We start from the raw sequence: 20,000 nt of genomic DNA on the forward strand, positions 1-20,000 counted from the left end.
CAGAGACAAACACAGAAGAAGAAGAAGAAGAAGAAGAAGAAGTCCACAAAAAGTCACCAGCAACGACACAATTAAAAATACTACTACTACTACTACTGATACTACTACTACTACTGATACTACTACTACTACTGATACTACTACTACTACTAATACTGCTGCTGCTAATACTACCACTACTAGTATTAGTACTACTACTGCTACTGCGACTACTACTACTAATACTACTCCTACCACTACTACTACTACTACTACTACTGCTACTACTGCTACTTCTACTACTACTACTACTACTACTACTACTACTACTGCTTTTACTGCAACTACTACTGCTACTGTGACTACGACTGCTAATACTACTCCTACTACTACTACTACTACTACTACTAGTACTACTACTACTACTACTGCTACTACTACTACTACTACTACTACTACTACTACTACTACTGCTTTTACTGCAACTACTACTGCTACTGTGACTACGACTGCTAATACTACTCCTACTACTACTACTACTACTACTAGTACTACTACTACTACTACTGCTGCTTCTACTACTACTACTACTAGTAGTACTACTACTACTACTGCTATTACTGCTGCTTCTACTACGACTACTAGTAGTACTACTACTACTACTACTGCTTTTACTGCAACTACTACTGCTACTGCGACTACTACTGCTAATACTACTCCTACTACTACTAGTACTACTGCTATTACTGCTGCTTCTACTACTACTACTACTACTACTAGTAGTAGTACTACTACTACTGCTATTACTGCAACTACTGCAACTACTACTGCTACTGCTACTACTGCTACTGATTCTNTTGGTTCTTCTTCTGTTGGTTCTTCTTCTGTTGTTGGTTCTTCTGTTGTTCTTTGTTGGTTCTGTTTTGTTGGTTCTTCTGTTGGTTCTTCTGTTGTTGGTTCTTCTTCTGTTGGTTCTTCTGTTGTTGGTTCTTCTTCTGTTGGTTCTGTTGGTTCTGTTGGTTCTTCTGTTGGTTCTTCTGTTGTTGGTTCTTCTGTTGGTTCTTCTGTTGGTTCTTCTGTTGGTTCTTCTGTTGGTTCTTCTGTTGTTGGTTCTGTTGTTGGTTCTTCTGTTGGTTCTTCTGTTGGTTCTTCTGTTGGTTCTGTTGGTTCTGTTGTTGGTTCTTCTGTTGGTTCTGTTGTTGGTTCTGTTGGTTCTTCTGTTGGTTCTTCTGTTGGTTCTGTTGGTTCTTCTGTTGGTTCTTCTGTTGGTTCTTCTGTTGTTTGTTGGTTCTTCTGTTGGTTCTTCTGTTGGTTCTTCTGTTGGTTCTTCTGTTGGTTCTTCTGTTGGTTCTGTTGTTGGTTCTGTTGTTGGTTCTGTTGTTGGTTCTGTTGTTGGTTCTTCTGTTGGTTCTTCTGTTGGTTCTTGTTGTTGGTTCTGTTGGTTTCTGTTGGTTCTTCTGTTGGTTCTGTTGTTGTTCTGTTGTTGGTTGTTGGTTCTTCTGTTGGTTTTCTGTTGTTGGTTCTCTGTTGGTTGTTGTTGGTTTCTGTTGGTTCTTCTGTTGGTTCTTCTGTTGGTTGGTTCTGTTGGTTCTGTTGTTGGTTGTTGGTTCTGTTGTTGGTTCTTCTGTTGGTTCTTCTGTTGGTTCTTCTGTTGGTTCTGTTGTTGGTTCTTCTGTTGGTTCTTCTGTTGGTTCTGTTGTTGGTTCTTCTGTTGGTTCTTCTGTTGGTTCTTCTGTTGGTTCTTCTGTTGGTTCTTCTGGTTGTTGGTTCTGTTGGTTCTGTTGGTTTCTTCTGTTGGTTCTTTGTTGTTCTGTTTTCTGTTGGTTCTTCTGTTGGTTCTTCTGTTGGTTCTGTTGGTTCTTCTGGTTCTGTTGGTTCTGTTGGTTCTTCTGTTGGGTTGGTTCTGTTGGTTCTTCTGTTGGTTCTTCTGTTTCTGTTGGTTTTCTGTTGGTTCTTCTGTTGGTTCTTCTGTTGGTTCTTCTGTTGGTTCTTCTGTTGGTTCCTCTGAGGTTGTTCTCCTCACGTGCTCCTGTGGGGCTCAGATCTTGGCTCTGTCTCTGTCTGTGTGTCCGTGTCTGTGTGTGTTTGTGTGTTTTTTTCGGCGAGAGGAGGAAAACAGAGCGGCTCAGATAAAGTTTAGCTCCACTGGGAGTTTGGACAGAGAAATAAGTGGCAGGACTTCAGTTTCCTCGGCTCTGGTGGCAATAATGAAGCTGTGTGACATTTAACAAACTCCACACGTGATGTTTTCAGCCCACAGAGACAAACACAGAAGAAGAAGAAGAAGAAGAAGAAGTCCAAAAAAGTCACCAGCAACGACACAATTAAAAACTACTACTACTACTACTACTACTACTACTACTACTACTACTAACTACTACTACTACTACTACTACTACTACTACTACTACTACTACTACTACTACTACTACTACTACTACTACTACTACTACTACTACTACTACTACTACTACTACTACTACTACTACTACTACTACTACTACTACTACTACTACTACTGCTACTACTACTACTACTACTACTACTACTACTACTACTACTACTACTACTACTACTGCTACTACTACTACTACTACTACTACTACTACTACTACTACTTACTGCTACTACTACTACTACTACTACTACTACTACTACTACTACTACTACTACTGACTACTACTACTACTACTACTACTACTACTACTACTACTACTACTACTACTGCTACTGCTACTACTACTACTACTACTACTACTACTACTACTACTACTACTACTGCTGCTAATACTACTACTACTACTTAACTACTACTATTACTACTACTAATACTACTGGCTACTACTACTACTACTACTACTACTACTACTACTACTACTACTACTGCTACTACTGCTACTTCTACTACTACTACTACTAGTACTACTACTACTACTACTGCTATTACTGCTGCTTCTACTACGACTACTAGTAGTACTACTACTACTACTACTGCTTTTACTGCAACTACTACTGCTACTGCGACTACTACTGCTACTACTACTACTACTACTACTACTAGTACTACTGCTACTACTACTACTACTACTACTGCTACTACTGCTACTACTACTACTACTACTACTACTACTACTACTACTACTACTACTACTACTGCTATTACTGCAACTACTGCAACTACTACTACTACTACTACTACTGCTACTACTACTACTACTGCTACTACTTCTACTACTACTACTACTTCTACTACTACACTTACTTCTACTACTACACTTACTTCTACTGCTGCTGCTACTTCAACTACTGCTACTACTGTTATTACTACTACTAAAGCTACTACTACTACAGTTACTGCTGCTTGTACTACTACTACTACTACTACTACTACTACTACTAACTACTACTACTACTACTAGCTACTACTACTACTACTGCTGCTGCTGCTGCTGCTACCGGTACTTCAAATACTCGTAGTACGTGACATTTAGAAAACTTCAGCCGTGGTGTTTTCAGCCCAAAGGCCAAACAGACAAATAAGTGAAGTTCACAAAAAGGTTAAAGGTTCGACGGAAAAGAAAGTTCGATGCAGATCTAATTAGTCTGCAAATATCACTCCATCCTCTCACAACAACTCTCTGATTTATGTTGTATTTCATTAAACCGTCCAATTTAATAGTTTATTGATTAGTGACTGTGAGTTAAGTCAGCTCTTTCTGGTCGGAGTGTGTTAAAATAAAGCTCAGATTAAAGTATAAAAACATCTCAGACAGAGCAGTGCCTACAGTTATCATCACAAAAGTACCACAATTTTAATTCAGTACAGATTTTATTCTATGTCCAGAGTGTGGGACGGAGCATTTTTGTATCAACAGTGCAAAAATCCACAGAGACGGATGAGCTGAAATATTTTAAAAGTAAACAAAAGCCTGATAAACGTCTGAGTCACTACTGGAAATCCATTTATCACATTTATCAGGAAGAGTCAGAATACTTCTGAATGAACTCTGGGTATTAGAATCTGAAAATATAATATATTATTATATATTAATATATTAATATATTAACAGATTACATGTACCGGAGTTATGTAATCAGAGTACAAATTATGAGTAACTGTATTCAGTTACAGTTACTGTTTCAGTGAGTGGTAATGGGATTACAGTTACTTTGCTGAAATAACTGGATTACACTTCAGTATTTTCCTGTTTTCACATTTTGGGCTAAACCAGGTCTAAACCAGGTCTAAACCAGGTCTAAACCAAGACTAAACCAGGTCTAAACCAGGTCTAAACCAGGTCTAAACCAAGACTAAACCAGGTCTAAACCAGGTCTAAACCAGGTCTAAACCAGGTCTAAAACCAAGACTAAACCAGGTCTAAAACCAGGTCTAAACCAGGTCTAAACCAGGTCAAAACCAAGACTAAACCAGGTCTAAACCAGGTCTAAACCAGGTCTAAACCAGGTCTAAACCGGGTCTAAACCAAGACTAAACCAGGTCTAAACCAGGTCTAAACCGGGTCTAAACCAAGACTAAACCAGGTCTAAACCAGGTTAAAACCAGGACTAAACCAGGTCCAAACCGGGTCTAAACCAGGACTAAACCAGGTCTAAAACAGGACTGAAACAGGATTTAACAGGACTAAACCATGTCTCCTCCTCTTCTATCAATAATATTTTTTAATGTAGTTCAGTAAAGTCTGGGCTTTTTATTTTCTTTTATCAGACAAAACATCTTATGTGAAGATTTCTGAGTCTTTGCTTCTCTACAGTAAACCAAGTAATCCAAAGTATTCAGATTACATTACTCACTTTAAGTAATTTAATGGATTATGTTACAAAGTACATTTTGGGGGATGTCTGTAATCTGTAATCTGTAATCTGTAGGGGAATACATTTAAAAAGTCACCTTCCCAACACTGCTCCCTGGTTTGTGGCGTAAGCGTGAATAGAGTCTATCATTTGGACAATTTCAGTCCTGGAATTGCCCATTTCTACTGAACTAAAGGTAAAAGCAGCTGTTAACGTGAAAACCACCACTACATGACATCACAAATTGGAACAAAATGCTTTGAACACTTTGAAAGCTTTGGAGATGTAGACAGAGTGATAACCAAGATTACTCCAACATGTGTGAGTCAAACTAAACATAACCTCAAGTACGTTTTGATCACAAAACAACATAACATCAGAAAATAGTGTAATATGACCCAAGTTCTTTTAATCCTCTCAGACTCAAATTAAATTTTAGTAACAGGAAAAGTCTGATATTTGGGGAAAATGATCATATAGGGGTAGTAATATACAATCCTGACTTTTTTTTGAGTGAGACTTTGTGTTCTGGGATGTTGCAGATTTGCAACATTGGTCCAGTGTGGTAAATTAACACTGAAGACTGAAAATGATACGAACGCTAACTTTATTTGTAAACCACTTTTCATAACCTGCTCCAGGTCCATGAACAGTTGATAGTCAAGGTCAGTTAAATACAATCAATTCAATCATTGTGTCCTTAGGCAAGACACTTCACCCACATTGCCTAGTATGAAAGTGGTGTGTGTGTGAGTGATGGTGGTGGTCAGAGGGACCGATGGCGCCGAGTGGCATGGCAGCCGCGCCTCTGTCAGTGTGCCCCAGGGCAGCTGTGGCTACAATAGTAGCTTATCATCACCAGGTACAGAGTGAATGAATAATGCTGAATGAATAATGCTGAAAAAATGCTGTGTAAAGCGTCTTTGGGGACAGAAAATGTCTGTGAAAGCGCAATATAAACAAAGACTTACTTAAGCTGCGTTCAGACTGCAGCCTGAAGTCACCCAAATCCGATTTTTTGGCTTCTATGTTCCTGTATCTGATCTTTTAATGTCAGTCTGAACCACACAGATCCGAATTTTTCAAATGCGACCCAGGCCACTTGGACATGTGCTCCTGAATCCGATACATATCTGATCTTTTGACATGCGACTTCAGTCTGAACGGCCAAAGCGCATCCATCCACCTACACGTCATTAACAAGCGACAAACGTCACTATTCTGCGCTGAAGCAGGCGGAAACCGGAACTGTAAAATCGCCAGGTGCTCAATGCTCGCGACCATATTTGGACAACTTCCGTACACACAGAGCACGCTCGCTGCTGGGGTTGATGTCATCGTGTCTCCAGTGCACATGCGGGACACTTTCGGGCCGTTTACCGTTCACACTGAAGTCACAGACAAGTCGCATTTAATTGGAAACGTGAACGACCTCGCAAAAACATCGGATTTCACAAAAAAATCGGAATTGAGCGTTAAGCCCTGCAGTCTGAACGTAGCTTTACTTACTTACTATAACAATGAAAACATAAAGCACAGTGTAACAGCTTTACAGTGGCAGAACAACATCACTTGTTCGTGTGGTGCTCCAAGAAACTATTTTTATCCTTTGTAAACAACAAAAGTACTTTGCACTTCTGGCAGGTCGTTTGCGGTGACGTTCTTACACAGTCTGCATCGTCCACGTTTATCAGCATGGATGGGAAAAAAGGCTCCTGAGTAAAAAAAGCTCATAAAATATGGATGTGGAGTAAGTAGGTAATTGGCATTTAGATGTTGCAAATCTGCAACGCCTGCCTGGAGAGGGTTAAAGTACTAGTAAAGAAATCTTGAGGTAACACTATTCACATGGGCGGCAGTAGCTCAGTTGGTAGAGAATTCACCCACTGATCTGAAGGTCGGTGGTTCGATTCCAGCTCTCGACATAAACATCACAGGTTGAGTGGTCAGATCCACTGACCCACAATTTGGCTGGTGTGATTCCAGCTCCCACAGATGAATGCTGCTGTTGTGTCCTTGGGCAAGACACTTAACCCCACCTTGCCCACAGTGTCTGCGTACACTGGTGTGTGAATGGGTGAGTGGTTCCTTGTTGTAAAGTGCCTTGAAGGTGGAAAAATGTGACCATTTACCATTCTAACGTGACTAAAAACCCACAAGAGTCAATTTTACGTAATTTAGCTCCTTGAAATCTGTGTTAACTCGGGAGAAAGTATCGCCGGAGATTAGAAAGCAAACGACTCCCCTCCTGTTTGGAGAAAGCCGAAGTGTGTCGAGCTCTTGTGTTTCTGTTTCTGCTTGTGCGGAGGAGTCTCCAATCTAATCTCACTAATGGGATAATGGCGGTGCACATGTTCTGCAGCCTCTCCTAATACTTCAACACTGAGTTCATTGACTGCAGTTTGGAGCTTCGCCCTCTCACAAAACTCGTGTTAAATGAGCACGCGAGGATCTCCTGTGAAAGACCAGGAGCGGCGGGCGTCTTGGAGCGACCGGGCGTGGACGTCACGGTCACACAGAGAGAGTTCACCTGTTAGAACTTTACTAAACGGTGCACAGTGTCGGGAAGGTGACTTTTAAAATGTAATCCCCTACAGATTACAGATTACACACACCAAAATGTAGTTTGTAACAGAATCCATTAAATTACTTAAAGTGAGTAATGTAATCTGAATACTTTGGATTACTTGATTTGCTGTAGAGAAGCAAAGACGAGGAAATCTTCACATAAGAAGTTTTGTCTGATAAAAGAAAATAAAAAGCCCAGACTTTACTGAACCAAATTAAAAATATTATTGATAGAAAAGGAGACACGTCCACGCAGCCTGGGTTAGACCTGGTTTAGACTTGTTTTAGTCCTGGTTTTAGTCCTGGTCTTAGTCCTGCTTTAGACCTGGTTTAGACCTGGTTTTAGTCCTGCTTTAGTCCTGGTTTAGACCTGGTTTAGAACCTGCTTTAGTCCTGGTTTTAGTCCTGGTTTTAGTCCTGATTTTAGTCCTGTTTTAGACCTGGTTTAGTCCTGGTTTAGTCCCGGTTTTAGTCCTGGTTTTATTCCTGGTCTTAGTCCTGCTTTATTCCTGGTTTAGAACCTGGCCTAGTCCTGGTTTTAGTCCTGGTTTTAGTCCTGCTGTAGTCCTGGTTTTAGTCCTGGTTTTAGTCCTGCTTTAGTCCTGGTTTAGACCTGGTTTAGTCCTGGTTTAGTCCTGCTTTAGTCCTGGTTTAGACCTGGTTTAGTCCTGGTTTCCTGGTTTAGTCCTGCTTTAGTCCTGGTTTTAGACCTGGTTTAGTCCTGGTTTTAGTCCTTTTAGTCCTGGTTTAGACCTGGTTTAGTCCCTTTAGTCCTGGTTTAGTCCTGGTTTAGAACCTGGTTTAGTCCTGGTTTAGTCCTGGTTTAGACCTGGTTTAGACCTGGTTTAATCCTGGTTTAGTCCTGCTTTTAGTCCTGGTTTTAGTCACGGTCTTAGTCCTGCTTTAGTCCTGGTTTAGATCTGGTTTAGTCCTGGTTTTAGTCCTGATTTTAGACCTGGTTTAGTCCTGGTTTTAGACCTGGTTTAGACCTGGTTTAGACCTGCTTTTAGTCCTGGTTTTAGTCACGGTCTTAGTCCTGCTTTAGTCTCCAGGTGCTCGATGCTGCGTCCATGTTTGGACAACTTCTGTAAACACAGAGACGCTCGCTGCGGTTGACGTCGTCGTGTCTCCAGTGTCACATGTGGGACACTTTTGGGCAGTTTAATGTTCACACTGGAGTCACAATACAAGTCACATTTAATCTGGAAATGTGAACAACCTCGCAAAAACATCGGATTTCACAAAAAAATCTGAATTGAGCGTTAAGCCCTGCAGTCTGAACGTAGCCATAGTTGTGGTTAAGCAAGACAATAAAGAAAACAAAGGTCCTACGACGAGTGACATGTTTATATGTGCATTGGAAGATACAGTTTCTACTGCCACTCACACTGCAAATGTTTTCTTTTTACATTTTAGTTCAGTAAATGTGCTTCTCTCATTAAATAAACTATGAAACAATTTAAATAGTAAAAACCTTGATGAAAGTGACGTGAGTGTGTCTTGATGGTAACACAGGAAATCTCTTCACGGTTTATGTTCTCTAGCCATAATCCACGTCTTTTTTTTTCGATAATTCCCTTGTTTGAGCTCCTGATGAGTCATTTCCAGAGGAACAGTGAAGAATCGATTAGTTTTATCCCTTACAGAGCGTCTAGAACAACCAAATACACAACAAAACCTGCCCATGTTTCTCCGATGCTGCTGAAGTCAATGACATAGTGTGCCCGGTGTCATGGCGGCGTAGTTACTGTTGTAATAGGGGTGCAAAGCCTCTATAAGCAGCTCTTGAGGTCAAAATGAGTGAGCTGTGAACTGTCCGTCTGTAATTTTAACGTGTTTAGTTGTCTGAGAATCAGGAAGTGTGTTGTTAGTATGCTCATATGCTCCACTCTGGGCTCTGAGAGTTGTGAAAATCTTATAAACTTGAATTATTACTGTGGGATGCTCTCATTGCGTAAGTGAGGAGTAATTTTGGATCACCGCAAAGTGTTTAATAGTACAAAAAAATGGACTCTTGTGAGGTTTATGTCATGTTAAAATGTTGTTATGTCATCAAAAACAGATCTGGGGTTGTGTTTTGTTTCATTCATGTTTGACTAACACTTTATAATGATGGTATTATGTCATGAAGCGTTCAGTAGAAACTCAATTCCCAGGCTGAAATTATCCAAATGATTCTTGTGAAGGCGAATGGAGCAGGGATGGGCACGATTAGTCGACTAAACGATAATTAAATTTTAAGAATTTTGTCGATCACGTTCATTTTTAATGGACAAACTGAATGTATGTTGGTGTGTGTAGTGTGAAGAGACGAGTCTGCGTCTGACACAAACACTGGAGTTGTGTCTCACAGTTCTACGTTTGGGCTCTGGCTCCTTGGAGACTCTGTTCCACTCAGTGAGTGTGTTTACAGCACATCAGTGTCCCGGGGATGATCGGGTTTTTTGAGTGTCCCGGTTTCGTCATGGTGCATGTAAACGCAGTATCCCGGTTACTGCAACATAAAGTTGAGTCACATGTGTCCAAAACACAAACACTTTTCAGTCTTTTCATCACAACAGAAGACAAAATAAATAAAGTGACCAACGTAAATAAAGTGAAATGATGTTAAATAAAGAGCTGCACTAAGAGCCAAGAGCAGCACTAATAGTTTATGCAAATGAGCCATGTGGTTTTTAGTTTTGTTTCTGTAAAACGTAAACAAAAGTGTCAAAGCTGCATTAAACACATTATGATGTCAAGTGGACTGACGTGTCCCTCAGAAAAGCTTTAAAATGTGAGAAGACAGATCCTTTCAAGCTGTCTCCCTTAAACTCTGGAATGAACTGCCTCTAACCTAACGTCTCTACACAGTGTAGATCATTGTTTCCCAAAGACTGGGTCGTAACCCTCAGGTGGGTCGCATGAGATTTTTTTTGGATCACCTTGTCACGATCTGCATGTAGATCTGCAGTACACATATACATACATCTCCTCACGCACCTCCCCGCTCCTCACTTTTTCTGTGGGAAACACTGATTACTGTTTTTCATTGTTTAAAACTTGAGACACGATCATTCAGTCAACAATAAAATATCCTCATTAATCTTCAATAATGGTCACAAATTTATTTTATGATTTACAAATAATGTCTATTGACTTGGGTTGCGAAGATTTGTGACTTTTAAAATATGGGTCTCCAGAAAAAAAAAAAGTTTGGGAAACACTGGCGGAGATAAAAAAGATAAAAAGCAACTAAAAATGTTTCTCTTTGACGAAGCGTTGCTGCCCCCTCAGGTTTAGAGCTGCTATGACTTTATGATTTTATGATGAATGTGTCTTTGCAGTTTTTTATCTTTTGTATGTGAAGCACTTTGTGACCAGTGTCTGCGAAAAGAGCTTTATAACTAAACTTTATGTACTTAATTACATTTGAAATATTGAAAATTTGCTATTGAATGTGTGGGTGTTAAACTCAAATTCACTGAGATCAAAAATAAAAACTGGTTTTGGGCCAAACTAAATATTTATTGACAAATTTCAGCAACATCTGCATGTTTTCTCTTCTTTCATGATATGTAATGTTAAACTTTTTCTTATTAAAATAAATGTTTAATAATAGTTTTGCTTAAACACTGAATCCAGAATGAGCAAAATATTAAATAATAACAACATTTTTAATAAATAATGTCTCTATAGTCGATCTGTAGCCAGCGGGCAGCTCTAATACAAATTTGATATGATCTCGCGGGCCAAATATAATCATATCGCGGGCCAAATTTAGCCCCCGGGCCTGAATTTGACATGTCTGCTCTCGAGTTTGATGTAATAATTTCACGTGGGTTTCATAATTCTCTGGCAACTTCTCTGTTTTTGAAAGAAATACCCAAAGTTATGATGTAGAAATGTTGAAACTCGTCTTTATTTGTTTGCGATCGGCTCCACAAACTCCCCGTTTTCATTTAAGGGCTTCGAGTCTTTTCTAGGGACAACGCTCACGTCTTCGGGGCTGAAAAATGGCACCTCTCTTTCCGAAGCTGCAGTCACAGAAATCATTTTACTCTGGCGTATTCCTGCTGACAGCGGAGACCCTGAACTCTGCGCCAGTTTTTGTTTCGTTTTATTACCTGTTATTATGTTATTGTGTTTCCTTCCTGTGATTCGTATTAGATTCACTGCAGCAGAGTTTTATGCTTTACAGTGCAGTATTGAGCCGTGTGTGTGTGTGTGTGTGTGTGTGTGTCCTCTGGGGGCAGGTCTCCTTCCTCTTCCTCTGCAGCCTTCACTGTTTGTGCCTCAGCTTTTCTTTTCTCACAAGGACACGCTCTAGAATAAAACAGAGTCAGGGAGCGGGGACGGGTTTTAAAGGCGCAAGTGACTTCAGGATTTCACGGGTTTTTTTTTTCTAACTCTGACTTTCCGCGGGTTCGTATCTGCGCTAAATATTTTCATTTTTTTACGTCAAACTGCCAGAAAAATTGCTTTTGTCGCAGAATTTTGAACGAAACTACTACTTCTTTTATTTTTGTACTTTTATTCACTATAACGTGTTTTGTTTTTCTCGCACAAACTGACACTTTTATGGTTTAGGGTCCGTCACCTGCTTGTCTCCATGGAGATCTTATTGCTTTGTCTGGAATGTTCCGTGATATGACTTTAAACACGTCTATCTATCATTTACTCATTACTGCTTTTTCCATTTATGTTATTAAGTTCTGACCAAGAGTTTGTTTTCATACCTGACAGTTTCGACTGCTCCCTGCGCTCTCCCTCAGAGTCACGTGACGTTTCTGTGTCGTGTCCGGTCAGCTGATTTAAACAGGTTTTGGTTCTGTTTTCCGACCGGTGGAGGCAGGACGACAGCGCCACCTGCAGTCCGACTTCCTCAGGACAGTATCCCAGGTGTGTGAGAGTAAAAAAGCCCCCTCGTCCCGGTTTATCGTCCCGTCGCCGATTTGAGTTGTTCCTGTTCTGCTTTGTGTTTCGCCTTCGCCGTTTCCTTCTCGCATTCTGTTCGATGTTCCTTTTTTCGTGTACCGGACGCCCTCCCTGTTTCCCCCATGTATGTTTTATTGCAGGACATGCAGGGAATTTCGTATTACGCTGCAATGCGAGAAGGAAACAGCGAAGGCAAAACACGAGCAACAAAACACAAAGCAGAACGGGAACAACTCAAATCGGCCATTTCTGTGCACTGTAAAAGACCAAATGAACCTCATCGGAATATGCTTTTTCTATTGCTCAAAAATACAATAACTCTCTCTGTGAACTTGGGCTGGTTACATTCAGAAGTTGCCGATACGATACATAGGCCACGATACGATACATGTCTCGATACAGCGCGCTTTCGATTAAATACGATATATTTCAAATCGATTCAATAAAAAAATAAAGGCTAAATCATGTCTGAGATACTAGAAGTCTTTGTTAAATCACTTCTTGCGCAAAGTTCATATGAAACACAAACATTTTAATCATCAAAACAGTGAAAATGTCAAATGTGTCGCATAAATGAGTTTTCTTCCAGTAAAAAATCAACAAAACTGTAGCTGTAACAAAATATTTGAGTAAAATATGCAAAAAAATACTCGATACAGCAGCCCATCCATCCATCCATTTTTTTTTTCAGCTTCTTTGCCGCAGTCTAAGCCAGGAATCCAAGACTTCCTTCACACTTCCTCCAGCTCCTCCGAGGGGACCCCAAGGTTTTCCCTGGCAACTGACAGGGTTCCCAGTTTTTTTCACTGACTTTTCGATGGCTTTTTTATGACCTAAAGTGATCAATTCTACACGCGCAGGTGCCGTAAAGTCATGGAAAATTCAGACTTTTACAGCTAAATATGAAACTCGCCTTATGGTTTGGGATTTTAGTTTCTTAACATTCAAAATCCCGTCAGTGCATTTATTGTCGTCTCTTTTAAACGAAAGGCACAGACGTTCAGAAATAGTCATAATAGCCTCATACGAACTCCAAGGTGTTCCCAGAGCCCAGAGACAAAGTCCCTCCAGCGTGTCCTTGGTCTTCCCCAGGGGCCTCCTCTCAGTGGGACATGCCCGGAACACCGGAAGAACTCCCAAGGAAGGCGCCCAGGAGGCATCCGGAACAGCTGCCCGAGCCTCAGCTGCTCCTCTCCACGTGGAGGAGCAGCGTCTCTACTCCGAGCTCCTCAATCCATGTGTCATTCGTTCATTCATTTTTCAATGTAAAACCAAAAATAAGAAAACGAAAAAAGAACAGTTTTCTTCATTATTTGTCTCCAAAACCAAATAAAAAAACGCATAATGATTTTTTTTTTTTTTTTTTTTTTCAGTTTTCAATTTTGTGTTTAAATGAAAAATGGAAAAAACGGATAAGGGCAGTTTCCCGTTTACGTGACTTCTGTGGCCGCGATGCCGGACTTTTGCGCTGCACACGGACTGAACCAGGACTGATCCAGGTCCGGGACCAGACCGGGACCAGAGCAGGACTGAGACCGAGACCAGACCAGGACCAGGCCGGGACCAGACGGAGACTGAGACCGAAACCAGACCAGGACCACACCAGGACCAGACCGGGACTGAGACCGAGATCAGGCCGGGACCAGACCGGAGGCTCAGAGCCCACGGCAGGGCTGGAGCTCGAAGCTGAGCCTCGGACCCTGCAGAGGCTCGGAGTCAAAGCTCGGAGTCCGCCCTGGTCCCGGTCTGGTCCTGCTCTGGTCCCGGTCTGGTCCAGACTTGGATCAGTCCTGGTTCAGTCCGTATGCAGTGCAAAAGTTCGGCATCGCAGTCATGGACTTCACGTAAACGGGAAACGGCCGTTATCCTTTTTTTTCCATTCTTTATTTAAACACAAAATCGAAAAAAGAAAAAACTAATCTTTATCCGTTTTTTCATTTTGGTTTTGGAGACAAATAATGAAGAAAACTGTTGTTTTTTCATTTTCTTATTTTTGGTTTTATATTGAAAAACAAATGAACGAATAACACACGGATTCTCCTCCCGTGTGATGAGCTCCTCAGCGTATCTCCAGACGCCCTGTGGAGGAAACTCATTTCGGTCGCTTGTATCTCGCGATCTCCTCCTTTCGGTCATTACCCAGAGCTCATGACCAGAGGTGAGGGGAGGAACGTAGACTGACGATAAATCGAGAGCTTCGCTTTTCGACTCAGCTCCTCTTCCCACAACGATCCGATACAGCGACCGCATCACTGCCGACGCTGCACCGACCCACCTGTCAATCTCACGCTCCGTCCTCCCCTCACTCCAGAACCCCGAGATACTTTTTGACTTGATTTTTTTGACTTGACTTTTCTGAAACGGTGATTATTTACAGCGGAGTGATGAGGGAGGAGCCCGACTGTAAACTGTGCTGCGAAGTTTGGCCCCTGACAGCCGCCGTAACTCAAGCACAGAGCGAGTTTGAGTTACGACGTTTAAAGAAACGACAGAGCACTGCAGTCGCTCACTCGTCCACCGAGCTGCACGAGAGAAACAAGATCACTGCACGGAGAGATGGAGAGAGGGAGAGAGGGAGACTGAAGGAGAGAGAGGGGAGTGAGAAGAGAGAGAGGAGAGGAGAGAGAGAGAGAGAGAGAGAGGGAGAGAGGAAGAGAAGAGAGAGGGAGAGAGGAGAGGAGAGGGAGGAGAGAGAAGAGAGAGGAGTGAGGAGAGAGAGGAGAGAGAGTGAGGAAGAGAAAGAGAGAGGGAGGAGGAAGAGAAGAGAGAGGGAAGAGGAGAGAAGAGAGAGGGGAGAGAGAGAGAGAAGAGAGGAAGAGAAGAGAGAGGGGAGAGAGAGAGAGGGAGAGAGAGGAGAGAGAGAGAGAGAGAGAGAGAGAGGGAGAGAGGAAGAGAAGAGAGAGGGAGTGAGGAAGAGAAGAGAGAGGGAGTGAGGGAGAGAAGAGAGAGAGAGAGAGAGAAGAGAAGAGAGAGGGAGTAGAGGGAGAGAAAGAGAGAGGAGTGAGAGAGAGAGGGAGGGAGGGAGTGAGGAAGAGAAGAGAGAGGGAGTGAGAGAGAGGAGAGAGAAGGAGAGAGGAGAGAGAAGAGAGAGGGAGAGAGGAGAGAGAGAGAAAGAGAGAGAGGAGAGAGGGAGAGAGAGAGAGAGAGAGGAGAGAGGGAGAGAGGAGAGAGGAGAGAGGGAGTGAGGGAGAGGAAGAGGAGAGGGAGGAGAGAAGAGAGAGGGAGTGAGGAAGAGAAGAGAGAGAGGAAGAGAAGAGAGAGGGAGTGAGGAAGAGAGAAGAGAGAGGGAGTGAGGGAGAGAGGAGAGAGAGGAAGAGAAGAGAGAGGGAGAGAGAGGAAGAGAGGAAGAGAGAGGAGTGAGAGGAGAGAGGAAAGAGAGGGAGTGAGGGAGAAGGGAGAAGAGAGGGAGTGAGGAAGAGGAAGAAGAGAGAGGGGAGTGAGGAAGAGAGAGAGAGAGAGAAGGAGAGAGAAGAGAGAGGGAGTAGAGGAGAGAGAGAGAGAGAGAGAGAGGAGAGAAGGAGAGAGAGAGAGGAGAGAGAGAGAGAGGAAGAGAGGGAGAAAGAGAGAGGAGTGAGGGAGAGAGGAGAGAGGGAGTGAGGGAGAGAGGAAGAGAGAGGGAGAGGAGGAGAGGAGAGAGAGGGAGTGAGGAGAGAGAAGAGAGAGGGAGAGAGAGGAGAGAGAGGAGAGAGAGAGAGAGAGAGAGGAGAGAAGAGAGAGAGGAGAGAGAGAGGAGAGGGAGTGAGAGAAAAGAGAGAGTGAGGAGAGAAGAAAAAGGAGAGAAGGGGAGAGAGTGAGAGGAAAGATGTAAGGGGGAGAGAGAAAGAGGGACGGGGGCAGAGAAAGGAGAGAGAGTTGAGGGAGGGGGGTTGTTGAGGATAGAGGGAAAGAGCGAGGGAGAGAAGCGGGAGAGAGGGAAGAGAGCGATAGGGAGAAAGGGAGAGGGATGGGGGAGTGAAACACAGAGGGAGAGAGCGAGGGAAGAGTGAGAGGGAGAAAAAGAGGAGAGAAGGGAGAGGGGAAAGAAAGAGAAAGAAAGAAAGAAAGGGAGAGGAGAGAAGAGGAAAGAGAGAGGGAGAGGGGGAAGTGAAAGACAGAGGGAGTGAGAGAAAAGAGAGAGGAGAGAGAGAGAAACGGATAGAGGGAAGGTGGTTAGGGAAGAAAGGAGAGGGGCGAGATATGTGAGAGAGAAAGAGAGAGTGGAAGAACGGGTGTGGCGGAGTAAAGAGGAGAAAAGGGCGGGAGATAAGAGAAAGAGAGAGAGGGGCAGGGTAAGAAAGAGAAGAGGAAGGAGACGGGATGAAGAAAATCTGTGAATTGAGAGAGAAACAGGAGGGAGAGAAAGAGGAGGAGGAGGAGGAGGAAGTGTGGAAAAGATTAAATATTTTACAGATGGTTCACAGCAGCACATGGGCCCGGGCCAAGGGAATTCTCCTGTTATTCCGTTATTCTGTTACTCAAACAGGTGAGAATCCTCCCGTTCAGAACCACACACGACGAGATTCGACCGACGGCGTGTGTGCGCGTCGCCACGGCAACGAGCGAAATTCCCACACGGCTTTAATCGATCGATATCACCGCTTTTTTTTGTCCCGGAGGGGAAACAGAAGCACGTCGAGAAGTAAAATGTTGTAATAATCGGAAATCTCAAACATGTTAAGAGTCGTCAGATCAGGTGTCAGGGCAGCGTGAGGAGAGTAACAACCCTCAGGACAAAAGAGTCTTCATCGTTTGCTTGTTTCCATGGAGATGTTTATTGCTTTGCCTGGAATTTGTAAATGTAAAGTTGAAAAAAAAATGTAATTGACAGGATTCCCGCTCTTTTTCACTGAGTTTTTTATGAACTAAAGTGAATTTTCCATGACTTTACGGCACCTACACCTGTAGAATTGATCAGACTTTTAGAGTTAAATAAGAAATGTTAACTCTTTCCGCTCACCTTATGGTTTGGGATTATAGTTATTGTTGTCTCAAAAGGCACAGATGTTCAGAAATAATCATAATAGCCTCATGAGAACTTAACAGAACGCTGGATTGACGTGAAATAGATGCTAAAATTCCATGACTTTTCCAAAAACTTTCATTGAATTTACATTACTCTCCATAACTTTCATGACGTTTTCAATTTCCATGACTTTCCCATGATTTCCATGACTGCAGGAACCCTGAAAGGAGATAAAGATAAAGAGCGGAAAGAGAGAATAATGGAGAGAGGTGTGTGTAAAACAAGTGGACTAAGGGAGTGTGACGTCACCCATAAAGTTCGGCTTCAGTCAAATGAAGCTCATTGAGGCTGCAGTTATGGGGTGAATTTGGACCAGAGTTCCATATTTGAAATTCTGACCCCGAGTATCATAGCAACCAAAGACAAACACACAAAAATCACGGTTCGGTATGTAACTCGGTTTTGAGGTCAAGGTTCGGTTCATTTTCAGTACAGTGTGGGAACAAATGTAAAACCATCTGCTTGTTGTTTATTAAACCAACAATTTGTGTTAACATTATACAAACGGGCCTGTAGCCTGATTCATCAGCCAGTTTTACTTTGTTTCACTTCGTACAACCTGCCTGACTTCGCAATCTTAGATTTCGTTCGTTCGACAGTAGACAGGTACTTTTTTTATTTAACCCATCGCTGTTATGTGGTCGTGACATATGTAATGCGTCACTATCGGGACTAACTGTTATATTAAGCATTTCCCAAATCCTGTAGGAAGAAGGACAATAACGTCTTTCCTCTTGATGAAATTCCTCGATCTCAGGAATCGTTGACAACACAGGATATATGCCTCTTCGCTGATTGGCTGGTGCTCAAACTTGCTCTTCTCGGGGTTTTTGCGAACCGTCTCTAGTGAATTTTGATTCCTGACCTAGAAATGAAATTAAGCAGAGTCACTAGGTGGTTTGGAGGAACATAGTCAAGGCTGGGGGGCAACTGTTGTCAAGGCGACCGCCCTAACAGTAAAGCACTGCGGGGAACACTGCCACCCCAATCACGGACGCGTTCCCTCGTGAATATTGCGCGAAATCACTCATGCACAGCCCTGCACCGAACCAAACATCCTGTATCGAATACATGTATCGTTACAACCCCAGATCCCATCGATAGTTAGATATTTTTGCACATCCTTACATCTAATTAGCCAGGCTGGAGCCACCTAGAGCCTCCTCTCAATTTAATTTCTCTCCAACAACAAGGTCAAGAATCAAAATACACTAGACCACAGGTGTCAAACATGTGGCCCGGGGGCCAGATCCGGCCCTTCAAGACCTTTAATCTGGCCCTCAGCTGACTTTCTACTAAAATACTGTAATTATATTTTCTATTAAAATATTGTTAATTTTCTGTGGTGTTTATCACAGCAGCGTCTCTGTACGTGGCCCCTCCCACCAGAGCAGCACAAATGAAGACTTGTCTCTTTCCAAACGCTCTTAAAGGACGATCGTTTTGACTGTTGACCGTGACACCCTCATCAGAAAAATGTCCAACATGAGAAAAGTGGAGCCGAGTGTAGGATTTTACAACAAAAATTGACTTATTCCTATTTCCATACAAGTTCATGTTAAAACATTGTGTTGAACTTGTATTTTTCTTAAAGTTTCAGGTTGTTCATAATATTATAATATTTTGTAAAAGAGTTCATCAATTAAAAAAGATTTCTGTAATAGATTTGTGTTTCTCTGCACAAATATTTAAACTTATTGTTATTTTGGGGGTTTATATGACATGAGTTTTCTGATCCGGCCCCTTTGGGATCAAAGTAGGTTGGATACGGCCCCCGAACCAAAATGAGTTTGACACCCCTGCACTAGACGGTTCACAAAACCCCGGAAGTGCAAGTTCGGGCATCAGCCAATCAGCGAAGAGCCATATATTCTGTGTTGGCAACGATTCCCGAGATCGAGGATTTAAAGCCGGAACAAAGAGAATGTTTGGTGAATTTTATCAAGGGGAAAGACGTTATTGTCCTTCTTCCTATGGGATTTGGGAAAAGCTTAATAAACCAGTTATCCCCGTTAGTGACGCATTACATAAGTCACGACCAAATAGCAGCGATTGGTTAAATGATAAAAAGTACCCACCTACTGTCAAGCGAACGAAATCGGACAGTTTGTACGACGTGAAACGAAGTAAAACCGGCTGACGAATCAACATATAACGCCATACTGTGGAACATTCCAAGGACGGGACATGTACTGGACCCGTGTCAGAAAAGTTCTCGCGCACTTTAAACAATTTATGTCCTGTACTTACCGCATAAACGTGTATAAATGTGTAAATTGGACATCACCATTAGCGCGTTTTAAGTCTATAAATTACCTCCTCTCGTCCCAACACGCACAAATGTCCGCCGCGGTTTTTAGTATGTTATAACTTCCTCTCATAACTCACGTCCATAAAGCGTGAGATGAGTGTCTGTGTATGTTACCGGAGGAAGTGAGCGCATGTTCCCATACTTGTATCCCATATAAAAGAGGCTGTTTCTGCTGACTCGGCGCCGTGTTCACTCCATTAGGGCCCATGCGTTTGGTGCTTGGCTGATCACCACATGTTGAGTGAGCAGGTATTTTCTCTGGGGTAGTAGTAGAAGTAGTAGTGTTTTTTTTTTTATGTAATAAGAACAGAAATGGAGAAAGAGAGCGAGAGGGAGGGAGAGAAAATCAGTGGGTTGAAAGATAATATCCTCTCGATATAGAAAAGAGCTGCATTCGGTGAAAGACGGAAA

Source organism: Boleophthalmus pectinirostris, unplaced genomic scaffold, assembly GCF_026225935.1.
Source record: "Boleophthalmus pectinirostris isolate CB_2022bp ecotype Guang Dong unplaced genomic scaffold, ASM2622593v1 HiC_scaffold_18, whole genome shotgun sequence".
NCBI lineage: Eukaryota > Metazoa > Chordata > Actinopteri > Gobiiformes > Gobiidae > Boleophthalmus > Boleophthalmus pectinirostris.